This window comes from Procambarus clarkii, chromosome 60, assembly GCF_040958095.1.
Source record: "Procambarus clarkii isolate CNS0578487 chromosome 60, FALCON_Pclarkii_2.0, whole genome shotgun sequence".
Classification (NCBI taxonomy): Eukaryota; Metazoa; Arthropoda; class Malacostraca; order Decapoda; family Cambaridae; genus Procambarus; species Procambarus clarkii.
This window is the reverse complement of record NC_091209.1, coordinates 2,745,296-2,764,681: the sequence shown is the minus strand read 5'-3', so window position 1 is coordinate 2,764,681 and position 19,386 is coordinate 2,745,296.

Genomic DNA, 19,386 nt, shown 5'->3' with positions numbered 1-19,386 from the left:
ATTATCTAATCAATTACGTGTTTTCATCATTTTTATCGTATATTTTATGAATTAATAACAATAAACTGGATATTCACAAAAACGTGGAAAGACGGCAAAATATTGCCTATTTCGATGATATTTTGTTTAAATCACATAAAGGAAAAGGGGATGACAAGCGTCAAAATATTGCTAAATTCGATGATGTTGAGTGCGAAACAAAATGCAAGAAAACTTGCTTAAAATGCAATATTATCCAAATTCTAAGATATGAAGGTAAAATCACATATCGTGATACTATATGAAATAGTATCGAAATATTGGTAAAAATGAATATATTTACGTAATATCAAACTACATAAAAAACGTGAAAAAGTCACTATTATAAAAAATTTGAGGATTTTAACTTCGAATCTTAAAGCGAGGTTTCATATTATTTAGATCCAAGAAAAGACATATGACAATGTTGTTTCCAATACAAATGATAAAAATCAATGTGTTTTCATTAGAATGAACTAAAATGTTCCTGATTTTCCGTTTATATTACCGATGGAAGATGTACACGTAAAACCGCAGAATTCCGGCTGAAACGTCGATATATGCAATAAAAACCGAACTTCTCCCCTTTTCAATATCTTACTCAGTATTTCAACGAGAAACAAATTGATGATTGAAGATGAAGTATTTAAGTTTATTATCTAATCAATTACATGTTTGCATCTCTTTTATCGTATATTTAATGAATTAATTCCAATAAACTTAAAATTCACAGAAACGTGGAAAAACGGAAAAATATTGCCTAATTCGATGAAATTTTGTTTAAATCACATAAAGGAAAAGGGGATGATAAACGTCAAAATATTGCTAAATTCGTTAATTTTTAGTACGAAACAAAATGCAAGAATTTTGCTTAAAAATGCAACATTTGCGAAATTTTGAGATTTGAAGGCCAAATCACATATCGTGAGAAAACATGAAGTAGTATCGATATATTGGTAAAAACGAATATATTTACGTAAAATCACACCACATGAAAAACGTGAAAAAAGTCACTGTTTTACCATATTTGAGGATTTTAACTTCAAATCATAGAGCAAGGTTTCGTTTTATTTAGAACCAAGAAAAAGACATATGACAATGTTGTTTCCAATACAAATGATAAAAATCAATGTGTTTCCATTAGAAATAACTAAAATGTTCCTGATTTTCCGTTTATATTACCGACGGAAGATGTATACATAAAACCGCTCTAATCCGGCGGAAACGTCGATATATACAATAAAAACAGAAATTCTCCCTTTTTCAATATCTTAACAAGTATTTTAACGAGAAACAAATAGTTGATTGAAAATGAGGTATTTAAGGTTAATTTCTATTCAATTATGTGTTTGCATCATTTTTATCGTATATTTAATGAATTAATAACAATAAACTGAAAATTTACAAAACGTGGAAAAACAGCATAATATTGCCTAATTCGATGATATTTTGTTTATATCACATAAAGGAAAAGTGAGATGATAAACGTCAAAATATTCCTAAATTCGATGATTTTTAGTTACGAAACAAAATGCAAGAAAACTTGCTCAAAATGCAATATTATGCGAAATTCTGAGATTTGAAGGCCAAATCACATATCGTGATACTACATGAAATAGTATCGAAATATTGGTAAAAATGAGTCTATTTACGTAATATAAAATTACATGAAAAACATGCAAAGAGTCACTATTATACCAAATTTGAGGTTTTATCTTCGAATCATAAAGCGAGGTTTCGTATTATTTAGATCCAAGAAAAGACATATGACAATGTTGTTTCCAATACAAATGATAAAAACCAATGTGTTACCATTAGAATATACTAAATGTTCCTGATTTTCCGTTTATATTACCGATGGAAGATATACACGTAAAACCGTTCTATTCCGGCTGAAACGTCGATATATGCAATAAAAACCGAACTTCTCCCCTTTTCAATATGTGTCTCAGTATTTCAACGAGAAACAAATAGATGATTGAAAATGAAGTATATAAGGTTTTTATCTAATCAATTATGTGTTTGTATCCTTTTTATCGTATATTTAATGAATTGATAACAATAAACTGAAAATTCACAAAAACGTGGAAAAACAGCAAAATATTGCCTAATTCGATTATATTTTGTTTATATCACATAAAGGAAAAGGGGGATGATAAACGTCAAAATATTTACTAAATTCAATGATTTTTAGTACAAAAACATGCTTAAAATGCAAAATATGCGAAATACTGAGATTTGAAGACCAAATCACATATCGTGATACAACATGAAATAGTATCGAAATATTGGTAAAATGAATATATTTGCGTAATATCAAACTACAAAAAAAACGTGAAAAGAGTCACTATTATACCAAATTTGAGGTTTTATCTTCGAATCATAAAGCGATGTTTCGTATTATTTAGATCCAAGAAAAGACATATGACAATGTTGTTTCCAATACAAATGATAAAAACCAATGTGTTACCATTAGTATGAACTAAAATGTTCCTGATTTTCCGTTTATATTACCGATGGAAGATATACACGTAAAACCGCTCTATTCCTGCTGAAACGTCGAACTATTCCTGCTGAAATGCAATAAAAACCGAACTTCTTCCCTTTTCAATATTTTACTCAGTATTTCAACGAGAAACAAATAGATGATTGAAGATGAAGTATTTAAAGTTATTATCTAATCAATTATGTGTTTGTATCATTTTTATCGTATATATAATGAATTAATAACAATAAACTGGAAATTCACAAAAACGTGAAAAAACAGCAAAAAATTGCCTAATTCGATGATATTTTGTTTATATCACATAAAGAAAAAGGGGGGATGATAAACGTGAAAATATTACTAAATTCAATGATTTATAGTACGAAACAAAATGCAAGAAAACTTTTCTTAAAATGCAATATTATTCAAAATTCTGAGATTTGAAGGCCAAATCATATATCGTGATACTACATGAAAAAGTATCGAAATATTGGTAAAAATGAATATATTTACGTAATATCAAACTACATGAAAAACGTGAAAAAATTCACTATTATACCAAATTTGAGGTTTTAACTTCGAATCATAAAGCGAGGTTTCGTATTATTTAGATCCAAGAAAAGACACATGACAATGTTGTTTAAAATACAAATGATAAAAATCAATGTGTTTTCATTAGAATGAACTAAAATGTTCCTGATTTTTCGTTTATATTACCGACAGAAGATGTAAATACCAATAAACTGGAAATTCACAAAAACGTGGAAAAACAGCAAAATATTGCCTAATTCGATAATATTTTGTTTATATCACATAAAGGAAAAGTGAGATGATAAACGTCAAAATATTACTAAATTCGATGATTTTTAGTACGAAACAAAATGCAAGAAAACTTGCTTAAAATGCAATATTATGCGAAATTCTGAAATTTGTAGGCCAAATCACATATCGTGATACTACATGAAATAGTATCGAAATATTGGTAAAAATGAGTCTATTTACGTAATATAAAACTACATGAAAAACGTGAAAAAGTCACTATTTTACCATATTTGAGGATTTTAACTTCAAATCACAGAGCGAGGTTTCGTATTATTTAGAATTAAGAAAAGACATATGACAATGTTGTTTCCAATACAAATGATATAAATCAATGTGTTTTCATTAGAATTAACTAAAATGTTCCTGATTTTCCGTTTATATTACCGATGGAAGATGTACACGTAAAACCGCTCTATTCCGGCTGAAACGTCGATATATGCAATAAAAACCGAACTTCTTCCCTTTTCAATATTTTGCTCAGTATTTCAACGAGAAACAAATAGTTGATTAAAAATGAAGTATTTAAGGATATTATCTAATCAATTATGTGTTTGTATCCTTTTTATCGTATATTTAATGAATTGATAACAATAAACTGGAAATTCACAAAAACGTGGAAAAACAGCAAAAAATTGCCTAATTCGATGATATTTTGTTTATATCACATAACGGAAAAGGGGGGATGATAAACGTGAAAATATTGCTAAATTCGATGATTTATAGTACGAAACAAAATGCAAGAAAACTTGCTTAAAATGCAATATTATGCGAAATTCTGAGATTTGAAGGCCAAATCACATATCGTGAAACTACATGAAATAGTATAGAAATATTGGTAAGAATGAGTCTATTTACGTAATATAAAACTACATGAAAAACGTGAAAAAGTCACTATTTTACCATATTTGAGGATTTTAACTTCAAATCACAGAGCGAGGTTTCGTATTATTTAGAATCAAGAAAAGACATATGACAATGTTGTTTCCAATACAAATGATATAAATCAATGTGTTTTCATTAGAATTAACTAAAATGTTCCTGATTTTCCGTTTATATTACCGATGGAAGATGTACACGTAAAACCGCTCTATTCCGGCTGAAACGTCGATATATGCAATAAAAACCGAACTTCTTCTCTTTTCAATATTTTGCTCAGTATTTCAACGAGAAACAAATAGATGATTGAAGATGAAGTATTTAAGGTTATTATCTAATCAATTATGTGTTTGTATCATTTTTTTCGTATATATAATGAATTAATAACAATAAACTGGAAATTCACAAAAACGTGGAAAAACAGCAAAAAATAGCCTAATTCGATGATATTTTGTTTATATCACATAAAGGAAAAGGGGGGATGATAAACGTGAAAATATTACTAAATTTCTATGATTTATATTACGAAACAAAATGCAAGAAAACTTTTCTTAAAATGCAATATTATGCGAAATTCTGAGATTTGAAGGCCAAATCACATATCGTGATACTACATGAAATAGTATCGAAATATTGGTAAAAATTAGTCTATTTACGTAATATAAAACTACATGAAAAACGCGCAAAGAGTCACTATTATACCAAATTTGAGGTTTTATCTTCGAATCATAAAGTGAGGTTTCGTATTATTTAGATCCAAGAAAAGACATATGACAATGTTGTTTCCAATACAAATGATAAAAACCAATGTGTTACCATTAGAATGAACTAAAATGTTCCTGATTTTCCGTTTATATTACCGATGGAAGATATACATGTAAAACCGCTCTATTCCGGCTGAAACGTCGATATATGCAATAAAAACCGAACTTCTCCCCTTTTCAATATGTTTCTCAGTATTTCAACGAGAAACAAATAGATGATTGAAAATGAAGTATATAAGGTTATTATCTAATCAATTATGTGTTTGTATCCCTTTTATCGTATATTTAATGAATTGATAACAATTAACTGAAAATTCACAAAAACGTGGAAAAACAGCAAAATATTGCCTAATTCGATTATATTTTGTTTATATCACATAAAGAAAAAGGGGGATGATAAACGTCAAAATATTACTAAATTCAATGGTTTTTAGTACGAAAACATGCTTAAAATGCAAAATATGCGAAATACTGAGATATGAAGACCAAATCACATATCGTGATACAACATGAAATAGTATCGAAATATTGGTAAAATGAATATATTTACGTAATATCAAACTACAAAAAAAACGTGAAAAAGTCACTATTATATCAAATTTGAGGATTTTATCTTCGAATCATAGAGCGAGGTTTCGTATTATTTAGATCCAAGAAAAGACATATGACAATGTTGTTTCCAATACAAATGATAAAAATCAATATGTTTTCATTAGAATTAACAAAAATGTTCCTGATTTTCCGTTTATATTACCGACGGAAGATGAATACATAAAACCGCTCTAATCCGGCGGAAACGTCGATATATGCAATAAAAACAGAAATTCTCCCTTTTTCAATATCTTAACAAGTATTTTAACGAGAAACAAATAGTTTATTGAAAATGAGGTATTTAAGGTTAATTTCTATTCAATTATGTGTTTGCATCATTTTATCGTATATTTATTGAATTAATAACAATAAACTGAAAATTTACAAAAACGTGTAAAAGCAGCATAATATTGCCTAATTCGATGATATTTTGTTTATATCACGTAAAGGAAAAGTGAGATGATAAACGTCAAAATATTGCTAAATTCGATGATTTTTAGTACGAAACAAAATGCAAGAAAACTTGCTAAATATGCAATATTATACGAAATTCTGAGATTTGAAGGCTAAATCACATATCGTGATACAACATGAAATAGTATCGAAATATTGGTAAAAATGAATATATTTACGTAATATAAAACTACATGAAAAACGTGAAAAGAGTCACTATTATACCAAATTTGAGGTTTTAACTTCGAATCATAGAGCGAGGTTTCGTATTATTTAGATCCAAGAAAAGACATATGACAATGTTGTTTCCAATACAAATAATAAAACCAATGTGTTACCATTAGAATGAACTAAAATGTTCCTGATTTTCCGTTTATATTATCGATGGAAGATGTACACGTAAAACCACTCTATTCCGGCTGAAACGTCGATATATGCAATAAAAACCGAACTTCTCCCCTTTTCAATATGTTTCTCAGTATTTCAACGAGAAACAAATAGATGATTGAAAATGAAGTATTTAAGGTTATTATCTAATCAATTATGTGTTTGTATCCTTTTTATCGTATATTTAATGAATTGATAACAATAAACTGAAAATTCACAAAAACGTGGAAAAACAGCAAAATATTGCCTAATTCGATTATATTTTGTTTAGATCCAAGAAAAGACATATGACAATGTTGTTTCCAATACAAATGATAAAAACCAATGTGTTTTCATTAGAATTAACTAAAATGTTCCTGATTTTTCGTTTATATTACCGATGGAAGATGTACACGTAAAACCGCTCTATCTGGCTGAAACGTCGATATATGCAATAAAAACCGAACTTCTCCCCTTTTCAATATCTTACTCAGTATTTCAACGAGAAACAAATAGATGATTGAAAATGAAGTATTTAAGGTTATTATCTAATCAATTATGTGTTTGTATAATTTTTATAGTATATTTAATGAATTAATACCAATAAACTGGAAATTAACAAAAACGTGGAAAAACAGCAAAATATTGCCTAATTCGATGATATTTTGTTTATATCACATAAGTAAAAAGGGGGGATGATAAAGGTCAAAATATACTAAATTTGATGATTTATAGTACGATACAAAATGCAAGAAAACTTGCCTAAAATGCAATATTATGCGAAATTCTGAGATTTGAAGGCCAAATCACATATCGTGATACTACATGAAATAGTATCGAAATATTGGTAAAAATGAATATATTTTCGTAATATCAAACAACATGAAAAACGTGAAAAAAGTCACTATTATACCAAATTTGAGGATTTTATCTTCGAATCATAAAGCGAGGTTTCGTATTATTTAGATCCAAGAAAAGACATATGACAATGTTGTTTCCAATACAAATGATAAAAATCAATGTGGTTTCATTAGAATGAACTAAAATGTTCCTGATTTTCCGTTTATATTACCGATGGAAGATGTAACCGTAAAACCGGTCTATTCCAGCTGAAACGTCGATATATGCAATAAAAACCGAACTTCTCCCCTTTTCAATATCTTACTCAGTATTTTAACGAGAAACAAATAGATGATTGAAAATGAAGTATTTAAGGTTATTATCTAATCAATTACGTGTTTGCATCATTTTTATCGTATATTTTATGAATTAATAACAATAAACTGGATATTCACAAAAACGTGGAAAGACGGCAAAATATTGCCTATTTCGATGATACTTTGTTTAAATCACATAAAGGAAAAGGGGATGACAAGCGTCAAAATATTGCTAAATTCGATGATGTTGAGTGCGAAACAAAATGCAAGAAAACTTGCTTAAAACGCAATATTATCCAAATTCTAAGATATGAAGGTCAAATCACATATCGTGATACTATATGAAATAGTATCGAAATATTGGTAAAAATGAATATATTTACGTAATATCAAACTACATAAAAAACGTGAAAAAGTCACTATTATAAAACAATTTGAGGATTTTAACTTCGAATCTTAAAGCGAGGTTTCGTATTATTTAGATCCAAGAAAAGACATATGACAATGTTGTTTCCAATACAAATGATAAAAATCAATGTGTTTTCATTAGAATGAACTAAAATGTTCCTGATTTTCCGTTAATATTACCGATGGAAGATGTACACGTAAAACCGCACAATTCCGGCTGAAACGTCGATATATGCAATAAAAACCGAACTTCTCCCCTTTTCAATATCTTACTCAGTATTTCAATGAGAAACAAATAGATGATTGAAGATGAAGTATTTAAGTTTATTATCTAATCAATTACATGTTTGCATCTCTTTTATCGTTAATTTAATGAATTAATTCCAATAAACTGTAAATTCACAGAAACGTGGAAAAACGGCAAAATATTGCTTAATTCGATGATATTTTGTTTAAGTCACATAAAGGAAAAGGGGATGATAAACGTCAAAATATTGCTAAATTCGTTAATTTTTAGATCGAAACAAAATGCAAGAAACTTGCTTAAAAATGCAACATTTGCGAAATTTTGAGATTTGAAGGCCAAATCTCATATCGTGAGAAAACATGAAGTAGTATCGATATATTGGTAAAAACGAATATATTTACGTAAAATCACACCACATGAAAAAAGCCTCTGCATCACTCTCTTGATCCTCTGCATAACTCTCTTGAGTCTCTGCATCACTCTCTTGAGCCACTGCATCCCTCTCTTGAGCCTCTGCATAACTCTCTTGAGTCTCTGAATCCCTCTCTTGAGCCTCTGAATCCCTCTCGTAAGCCTCTGCATCACTCACTTTAGCCTCTGCATCACTTTCGTAAGCCTCTGAATCACTCTCATGAGCCCCTGCATCCCTCTCATGGGCCTCTCCATAACTCCCTTGTGTCTCTGAATCCCTCTCTTGAGCCTCTGAATCCCTCTCTTGAGCCTCTGAATCCCTCTCGTAAGCCTCTGCATCACTCACTTTAGCCTCTGCATCACTTTCGTAAGCCTCTGAATCACTCTCTTGAGCCTCTGCATCCCTCTCTTGAGCCTCTGCATCCCTCTCTTGAACTCCTGCAACCATCTCTTGAGCTTTTCATGTAGTTCGATATTACGTAAATATATTCTTTTTTACCAATATTTCGATACTATTTCATGTAGGATCACGATATGTGATTTGGCATTCAAATGTTAGAATTTCGCATAATATTGCATTTTAATCAAGTTTTCTTGCATTTTGTTTCGTACGTAGACCCATGGAGAAGTGAAGGAAGACCCAGGCTTACCTTTTAACAATAACTTCCCCTGAGTCTTAGAATTTAGCAATATTTTGACGTTTATCATCTCCTTTTCCTTTATGTGATTTAAACAAAATATCATCGAATTAGGCAATATTTTGCCGTTTTTTCCACGTTTTTGTGAATTTTCAGTCTATGGGTATTAATTCATTATATATACGATAAAAATGATGCAAACACATAATTGATTAGATAATAACCTTAAATACTTCATTTTCAATCAATCATCTAATGAGTCACAGATTCTCTCGAGATATTTTGTTGTGTGGGGCTATGAAGTCAGCTCGAGGTGTAACGAAAGACAGCGTTCAACTTAACAAAACAATTTATTCAACAAAGTACTAACTACTACAACAACAACGAAAACCTAGGACCTGGACCTGCCTTACCCTGCCTAGTCAATAACGGCTTCTCCAATGGTTTCGTCGAAGACATCATAAGAAGAAAAGTGGAAAGCCATGCAACCTCTGAAGAGACAACTAACACAACACCTATACCCCCTATTAGACTATTTTACAGGAACTTCTTTTCCACAGCTCATAAAACGGAGGAAAGGGTCCTGAAAGATATTGTTAATAGAAACGTTATCCCTACAGACAAAAATCAGAGGATACAACTGACGATTTACTATAAAACCAGAAAAACGGCCAGCCTACTCATGAGAAACTCTCCAGACACAAAACAGAACGCTTTAAAAGAGACTAACGTCGTCTATGCCTTCAAATGCCCTCTTGGGGGACTGTAAGCTCAAAAAAACCCAGTATATTGGCAAGACAACAACATCTCTTTCTAGGCGTTTAACGATGCATAAGCAACAGGGCTCCATTAAGGAACATATAATCTCTTCCCACAACCAAACCATCGCCAGAGAAATCCCAGTAAACAACACAGAAATCATCGATAGATACAGCGATAGCAGGCGGCTTGACGTTTGCGAGGCACTACACATCAAGAAGTCAACACCAGCAATCAACAGCCAATTATTGCACAACTATATTCTACCCACCTCACGACTCCGCTCCAAAACAGAAGCATCAAGAAATATGGACCAATAGGCTTTCTACAAACACTTCTATTCAATATCCAATGTTTCGTGTTCTGTCTTGTGTTGATGATATTAATACCCCTATTAATACCACTTCTTGTTCTGTCTTGTGTTGATGAAATTAATACCCTATTAATGCCACATCTTGTTCTGTCTTGTGTTAATGCCACATCACCCCTTCCACCTCACTCAAATGTAGATATAAAATCGGAGATGCGTAAGTTCTATTCAGTTGTGTATTTGTGAACTAAAGTCTTTGAAAATGTAATAAGTTTTACGAACGCGCTCGTGTCGCGTCAGACTAGAAATAAAAATGAATTTTGGAGAATTGATTTTGATTTACCTCCAACAGTGAAAAGAAATGTACGAAAGATTGAGAAAATTCGTGTTAGAATTATTAATCTTACTTTTTCGGTCATATTTAATAATATATGTCTACAGGAAAGACTGCTACCAAATATACTAATATATATATATATATATATATATATATATATATATATATATATATATATATATATATATATATATATATATATATATATATATATATATCAGTATAAATGTTCCTTGATACACAACAATGATCAATCGATCACCCTATCAGTCCTAAAACACATACATCTGTAGGTAATCCAACCTACGTCTGTAACTCTATGCTTCAGAGTTACAGACGTAGGCACTCCTCGGCACAAGAACGGCAAACAATCACTCACCTTTCACTGCGCCTTGCACCCTAAGGACAACCAAACACTCTATCACTTCCCTACAAGTAATCCTTTAGAACTTCCCTTCCATATCTGGAAGTTCACTACCCTGATCTCTTCAGGAACTACCAGGATCCTCTGCAGCTCCTCCTGGCTGCTACACCATGAAGTTTTCCTTGGGCAACTATAGTGCTTCACTACCTCTACTAGGGTCCTCCACAGCTCTCCTGGCTGCTACACCATGAAGTTTCCTCGAACAACTATGGTGCTTCACCACCTCTACAGAAGCACGTGACACTCCTCTTCACTGCTTCAGCCGGAATAGAGATGTTTTCGTGCACATCTTCCATCGGTAATATATACGGAAAATCAGGTTTTTTTTTTGTTATATTATATATACGATAAAAATGATGCAAACACATAATTGATTAGAAATTAACCTTAAATACTTCATTTTCAATCAACTATTTGTTTCTCGTTAAGATACTGAGTAAGATATTGAAAAGGGGAGAAGTTCTGTTTTTATTGCATATATCGACGTTTCAGCCGGAATAGAACAGTTTTCGTGTACATCTTCCATCGGTAATATAAACGGAAAATCAAGAACATTTTAGTTAATTCTAATGAAAACACATTGTTTTTTATCATTAGTATTGGAAACAACATTGTCTTATGTCTTTTCTTGGATCTAAACAATACGAAACCTCGCTCTATGATTTGAAGTTTAAATCCTCAAATATGGTAAAATAGTGATTTTTTCACGTTTTTCATGTAGTTTGATATTACGTAAATATATTCATTTTTACCAATATTTCGATACTATTTCATGTAGTATCACAACTATGTGATTTGGCCTTCAAATCTCAGAATGTCGCATAATATTGCATTTCAAGCAAGTAGTCTTGCATTTTGTTTCGTACGAAAAATCATCGAATTTAGCAATATTTTGACGTTATCATCCCCTTTTCCTCTATGTGATTTAAACAAAATATCATCGAATTAGGCAATATTTTGCCGTTTTTCCACGTTTTGTGAATTTTCAGTTTATGGGTATTAATTCATTATATATACGATAAGAATGATGCAAACACATAATTGATTAGATAATAACCTTAAATACTTCATTTTCAATCAACTATTTGTTTCTCGTTAAAATACTGAGTAAGATATTGAAAAGGGGAGAAGTTCTGTTTTTATTGAATATATCGACGTTTCAGCCGGAATACAGATGTTTTCGTGTACATCTTCCATCGGTAATATTAACGGAAAATCAGTTTTTTTGTTAATTCTAATGAAAACACATTGATTTTTATCATTTGTATTGGAAACAACATTGTCATATGTATTTTTTTGGATCTAAATAATACGAAACCTCGCTCTATGATTTGAAGTTAAAATCCTCAAATATGGTTAAATAGTGACTTTTTTCACGTTTTTCATGTAGTTTGATATTACGTATATATATTAATTTTTACCAATATTTCGATACTATTTCATGTAGTATCACGATATGTGATTTGGACTTCAAATCTCAGAATTTCGCATAATATTGCATTTTAACCAAGTTTTCTTGCATTTTGTTTCGTACGAATTAATCATCGAATTTAGCAATATTTTGACGTTTATCATCCCCTTTTCCTTTATGTGATTTAAACAAAATATCATCGAATTAGGCAATATTTTGCCGTTTTTTACACGTTTTCGTAATTTTCAGTTTACTGGGTATTTATTCATTATATATATGATAAAAATGATGCAAACACATAATTGATTAGATAATAACCTTAAATACTTCATTTTCAATCAACTATTTGTTTCTCGTTAAAATACTGAGTAAGATATTGAAAAAGGGAGAAGTTCTGTTTTTATTGCATATATCGACGTTTCAGCCGGAATTGAGCGGTTTTCGTGTACATCTTCCATCGGTAATATAAACGGAAAATCAAGAACATTTTAGTTAATTCTAATGAAAACACATTGTTTTTTATCATTTGTATTGGAAACAACATTGTCATATGTCTTTTCTTGGATCTAAATAATACGAAACCTCGCTCTATGATTTGAAGTTAAAATCTTCAAATATGGTAAAATAGTGACTTTTTCACGTTAATCATGTAGTTTGATATTACGTAAATATATTCATTTTTACCAATACTTCGATACTATTTCATGTAGTATCACGATATGTGATTTGGCCTTCCAAATCTCAGAATTTCGCATAATATTGCATTTTAAGCAAGTTTTCTTGCATTTTGTTTCGTATGAATAATCATCGAATTTAGCAATATTTTGACGTTTATCATCCCCTTTCCTCTTATGTGATTTAAACAAAATATCATCGAATTAGGCAATATTTTGCCGTTTTTACACGTTTTCGTGAATTTTCAGTTTATGGGTATTTATTCATTATATATACGATAAAAATAATGCAAACACATAATTGATTAGATAATAACCTTAAATACTTCATTTTCAATCAACTATTTGTTTCTCGTTAAAATATTGAGTAAGATATTGAAAAAGGGAGAAGTTCTGTTTTTATTGCATATATCGACGTTTCATCCGGAATTGAGCGGTTTTCGTGTACATCTTCCATCGGTAATATAAACGGAAAATCAAGAACATGTTAGATAATTCTAATGAAAACACATTGATTTTATCGTTTGTATTGGAAAAAACATTGTCATATGTCTTTTCTTGGATCTAATTAATACGAAACCTCGCTCTATGATTTGAAGTTAAAATCCTCAAATATGGTTAAAAAGTCACTTTTTTCACGTTTTTCATGTAGTTCGATATTACGTAAATATATTCATTTTACCAATATTTCGATACTATTTCATGTAGGATCACGATATGTGATTTGGCATTCAAATGTTAGAATTTCGCATAATATTGCATTTTAAGCAAGTTTCTTGCATTTTGTTTCGTACGAAAAATCATCGAATTTTGCAATATTTTGACGTGTATCATCTCCTTTTCCTTTATGTGATTTAAACAAAATATCATCGAATTAGGATATATTTTGCCGTTTTTCCACGTTTTGATGAATTTTCAGTCAATGGGTATTAATTCATTATATATACGGTAAAATAGATACAAACACAATTAATTACATAATAACCTTAAATACTTCATTTTCAATCATCTATTTGTTACTCGTTAAAATACTGAGTAAGATATTAAAAAGGGGAGAAGTTCGGTTTTTATTGCATATATCGACGTTTCAGCCGGATTAGAGCGGTTTTACGTGTACATCTTCCATCGGTAATATAAACGGAAAATCAAGAACATTTTAGTTAATTCTAATGCAAACACATTGTTTTTTATCATTTGTATTGGAAACAACATTGTCATATGTCTTTTCTTGGATCTAAATAATACGAAACCTCGTTCTATGACTTGAAGTTAAAATCCTCAAATATGGTAAAATAGTGACTTTTTCACGTTAATCATGTTGTTTGATATTACGTATATATATATTAATTTTACCAATATTTCGATACTACTTCAAGTAGTATCACGATATGTGATTTGGCCTTCAAATCTCAAAATTTCGGATAATATTGCATTTTAAGCAAGTTTTCTTGCATTTTGTTTCTTACGAAAAATCATCGAATTTAGCAATATTTTGACGTTTATCATCCCCTTTTCCTTTATGTGATTTAAACAAAATATCATCGAATTAGGCAATATTTTGCCGTTTTACACGTTTTTGTGAATTTTCAGTTTATGGGTATTAATTCATTATATATATGATAAAAATGATGCAAACACATAATTGATTAGATAATAACCTTAAATACTTCATTTTCAATCAACTATTTGTTTCTCGTTAAAATACTGAGTAAGATATTGAAAAGGGGAGAAGTTCTGTTTTTATTGCACATATCGACGTTTCAGCCGGAATAGAGCGGTTTTCGTTTACATCTTCCATCGGCAATATAAACGGAAAATCAGGAACATTTTAGTTAATTCTATTAAAAACACATTGATTTTTATCATTTGTATTGGAAACAACATTGTCATATATCTTTTCTTGGATCTAAATAATACGAAACCTCGCTCTATGATTTGAAGTTAAAATCCTCAAATTTGGTTAAATAGTGACTTTTTCACGTTTTTCATGTAGTTTGATATTACGTAAATATATTCATTTTTACCAATATTTCGATACTATTTCAAGTAGTATCACGATACGCGATTTGGCCTTTAAATCTCAGATTTTCGCATAATATTGCATTTTAAGCAAGTTTTCTTGCATTTTGTTTCGTACGAAAAATCATCGAATTTGATTTCACCTGCATCCCTCTCTTGAGCCTCTGAATCCCTCTTTTGAGCCTCTGCATCATTCTCTCGAGCCGCTGCATCACTCTCTTCATCCTCTGCATCCCTCTCTTAAGCATCTGCATCACTCTCATGGGCCCCTGCATCCCTCTCTTGAGCCTCTGCATCACTCTCTTGAGCCACTGCATCACCCTCTTAAGCCTCTGCATTACTTTCTTGAGCCTCTGCAACACTCTCTTCAGCCTCTGCATCACACTCTCTTAAGCCTCTGAATCCCTCTCTTGATCCTCTGAATCCCTCTCTTGATCCTCTGCATCACTCTCTTGAGCCTCTGCATCACTCTCTTGATCCTCTACATCACTCTCTTGAGCCTCTGAATCCCTCTCTTGATCCTCTGCATCACTCTCTTGAGCCTCTGAATCACTCCCTTGATCCTCTGCATCACTCCCTTGAGCCTCTGAATCACTCTCTTGATCCTCTGCATCACTCTCTTGAGCCTCTGCATCACTCTCATGAGCCTCTGCATCACTCTCCTGAGCCTCTGCATCACATTCTTAAGCCTCTACATCATTCTCTTGAGATTCTGCATCACTCCGTTGAGCCTCTGCACCCCTCTGATAAGCCTCTGCATCACTCATGTAAGCCTCTGCATCCTCTCTTCAGCCTCGGCATCCCTCTCCTGAGCCTCTGCATCATTCTCCTAAACCTCTGCATCCCTCTCTTGAGCCTCTGCATCACTCTCTTGAGCCTCTGCATCCCTCTCTTAAGCCTCTGCATCACTCTTTTTAGCCTCTGCATCACTCTCTTGAGCCCCTGCATCACTCCCTTGAGCCTATACATCACTCTCTTGAGCCTCTGCATCCCTCTCTTGAGTCTCTGCATCATTCTCCTAAGCCTCTCCTTCCCTCACTTGAGCCTCTGCATCACTCTCGTAAGCCTCTGCATCACTCTCTTGAGCCTCTGCATAACTCTCTTGAGTCTCTGCATCACTCCCTTGAGCCTCTTCATCACTCTCCTCAGCCTCTGCATCACTTTTAAGAGAGTGAGCCTCTTAGGTGAGGCTTAAGAGAGTGATGCAGAGGATCAAGAGAGTGATGCAGAGGCTCAAGAGAGGGATGTAGAGGCTCAGGAGAGTGATGCAGAAGCTGAAGAGAGTGAAGCAGAGGCTCAAGAAAGTGATGCAGAGGCTAAGGAGAGTGATGCAGAGGCTCATGAGAGGGATTCATAGGCTCAAGAAAGTGATGCAGAGGCTTAAGAAAGGGATGCCGAGGCTCAAGAAAGGGATGAAGAGACTCAAGGGAGTAATGCAGAGGCTCAAGAGAGTGATGCCGAAACTTAAGAGAGTGATGCAAAGGCTCAGGTGAGGGATGCAGAGGCTTAGAGGGGTGATGCAGAGGCTCAAGAAAGGGATGCAGAGGCTTAAGAAAGTGATGCAGATGCTCAATAGAGTGATGCAGAGGCTCAAGAGAGTGATGAAGAGGCTTAGGAGAATAATGCAAAGGCTCAAGAGAGGGATGCAGAGATTGAAGAGAGTGATGCAGAGGCTCATGAGAGTGATCCAGAGGCTTAAGAGAGGGATGCCGAGGCTCAAGAGAGTGATGAAGAGGCTTAGGAGAATGATGCAGAGGCTCAAGAGAGGGATGCAGAGATTGAAGAGAGTGATGCAGAGGCTCATGAGAGTGATCCAGAGGCTTAAGAGAGGGATGCCGAGGCTCAAGAGAGGGATGCAGAGATAGAAGAGAGTGATGCAGAGGCTCATGAGAGTGATCCAGAGGCTTAAGAGAGGGATGCGAGGCTCAAGAGAGTGATGCAGTGGATTAAGAGAGAGATGCAGGGGCTCAAGAGAGGGATTCAGAGGCTCAAGAGAGTGATGCAGAGGCTGAAGAGAGTGTTGCAGAGGCTCAAGAGAGGGATGCAGAGGCTTAAGAGGGTGATGCAGTGGCTCAAGAGAGTGATGCAGAGGCTCAAGAGAGGGATGCAGGGGCCCAAGAAAGTGATGTAGATGCTCAAGAGAGGGATGCAGCGGCTCGAGAGAATGATGCAGAGGCTCAAAAGAAGGATTCAGAGGCTCAAGAGAGGGATGAAGAGGCTTAGGAGAGTGATGCAGAGGCTTAAGAGAGGGGATGCAGAGGCTCAAGAGAGTGATGCAGAAGCTCAAGAGAGTGATGCAGAGGATGAAGAGAGTGATGCAGAGGCTCGAGAGAGTGATGCAGAGGCTCAAGAGAGTGATGCAGAGGCTCAAGAGAGTGATGCAGAGGATGAAGAGAGTGATGCAGAGGCTCGATTGAGTGATGCAGAGGCTGAAGAGAGTGATCCAGAGGCTAAAGAAACGGATGCAGAGGCTTAAGAGGGTGATGCAGTGGCTGAAGAGAGTGATGCAGAGGCTCAAGAGAGGGATGCAGGGGCCCAAGAGAGTGATGCAGATGCTCAAGAGAGGGATGCAGAGGATCAAGAGAGTGATGCAGAGGCTCAAAAGAGGGATTCAGAGGCTCAAGCGAGGGATGCAGAGGCTTACGAGAGTGATTCAGAGGATGAAGAGAGTGTTGCAGAGGCTCAAGAGAGGGTTGCAGAGGCACAAAAGAGAGTGATGCAGAGGCTTACGAGAGTGATGCAGAAGCTCAAGAGAGTGATGCAGAGGCTTAAGAGGGGGATGTAGAGGCTGAAGAGAGTGATGCAGAGGCTGAAGGGAATGTTGCAGAGGCTCAAGAGAGAGTTGCAGAGGCTCAAGAGAGTGACGCAGAGGCTCAGGAGAGTGATGCAAAGGCTCAAGCGAGTGATGAAGAGGCTTAGGAGAATGATGCAGAGGGTCAAGAGAGGGATGCAGAGATTGAAGAGAGTGATGCAGAGGCTCATGAGAGTGATCCAGAGGCTTAAGAGAGGGATGCCAAGGCTCAAGAGAGTGATGCAGAGGCTGTAGAGAGTGATACAGAGGCTTAAGAGAGGGATGCAGGGGCTCAAGAGAGGGATGCAGAGGCTCAAGAGTGTGATGCAGAGGCTGAAGAGAGAGATGCAGAGGCTTAAGAGAGTGATGCAGAGGCTCAAGAGAGTGATGCAGAGGCTCAAGAGAATGATGTAGAGGCTTAAGAGAGGGATGCCGAAGCTCAAGAGAATGATGCTAAGGCTCAAGAGAGTGATGCAGAGGATGAAGAGAGTGATCCAGAGGCTTAAGAAAGGGATGCAAAGGCTCAAGAGAGTGATGCAGAGGCTCAAGAGAGTGATGCAGAGGCTAAAAAGAGTGATGCAGAGGCTTAAGAGAGGGATGCAGAGGCTCAAGAGAGTGATGCAGAGGCTCAAGAGAGGGATGCAGAGGTTTAGGAGAATGATGCAGAGGCTCAAGAGAGGGATGCAGAGGCTGAAGAGAGGATGCAGAGGCTTACATGAGTGATGCAGAGGCTTTAGAGAGGGAAGCAGAGGCTCAAGAGAGTGATGCAGAGGCTGAAGAGAGAGATGCAGAGGCTTAAGAGAGTGATGCAGAGGATCAAGAGAGTGATGCAGAGGCTCAAGAGAATGATGTAGAGGCTTAAGAAAGGGATGCAGAGGCTCAGGAGAGTGATGCAAGAGGCTCATGAGAGTGATGCAGAGGCTCAAGAGAGTGATGCAGAGGATCAAGAGAGTGATTCAGAGGCTCAAGGGAGTGATGCAGAGGATCAAGGGAGTGATTCAGAGGCACAAGAGAGTGTTGCAGAGGATCAAGAGAGGGATTCAGAGGCTCAAGAGAGTGATGCAGAGGATCCAGAGAGTGATGCAGAGGCTCAAGAGAGTGATGCAGAGGATCAAGAGAGGGATTCAGAGGATCAAGAGAGGGATTCAGAGGCTTAAGAGAGTGATGCCGAGGCTGAAGAGAGTGTTGCAGAGGCTCAAGAAAGGGATGCAGAGGCTTAAGAGGGTGATGCAGTGGCTCAAGAGAGTGATGCAGAGGCTCAAGAGAGGGATGCAGGGGCCCATGAGAGTGATGCAGATGCTCAAGAGAGGGATGCAGAGGATGAAGAGAGTGATGCAGCGGCTCGAGAGAATGATGCAGAGGCTCAAAAGAGGGATTCAGAGGCTCAAGAGAGGGATGCAGGTGAAATCAAATTCGATGATTTTT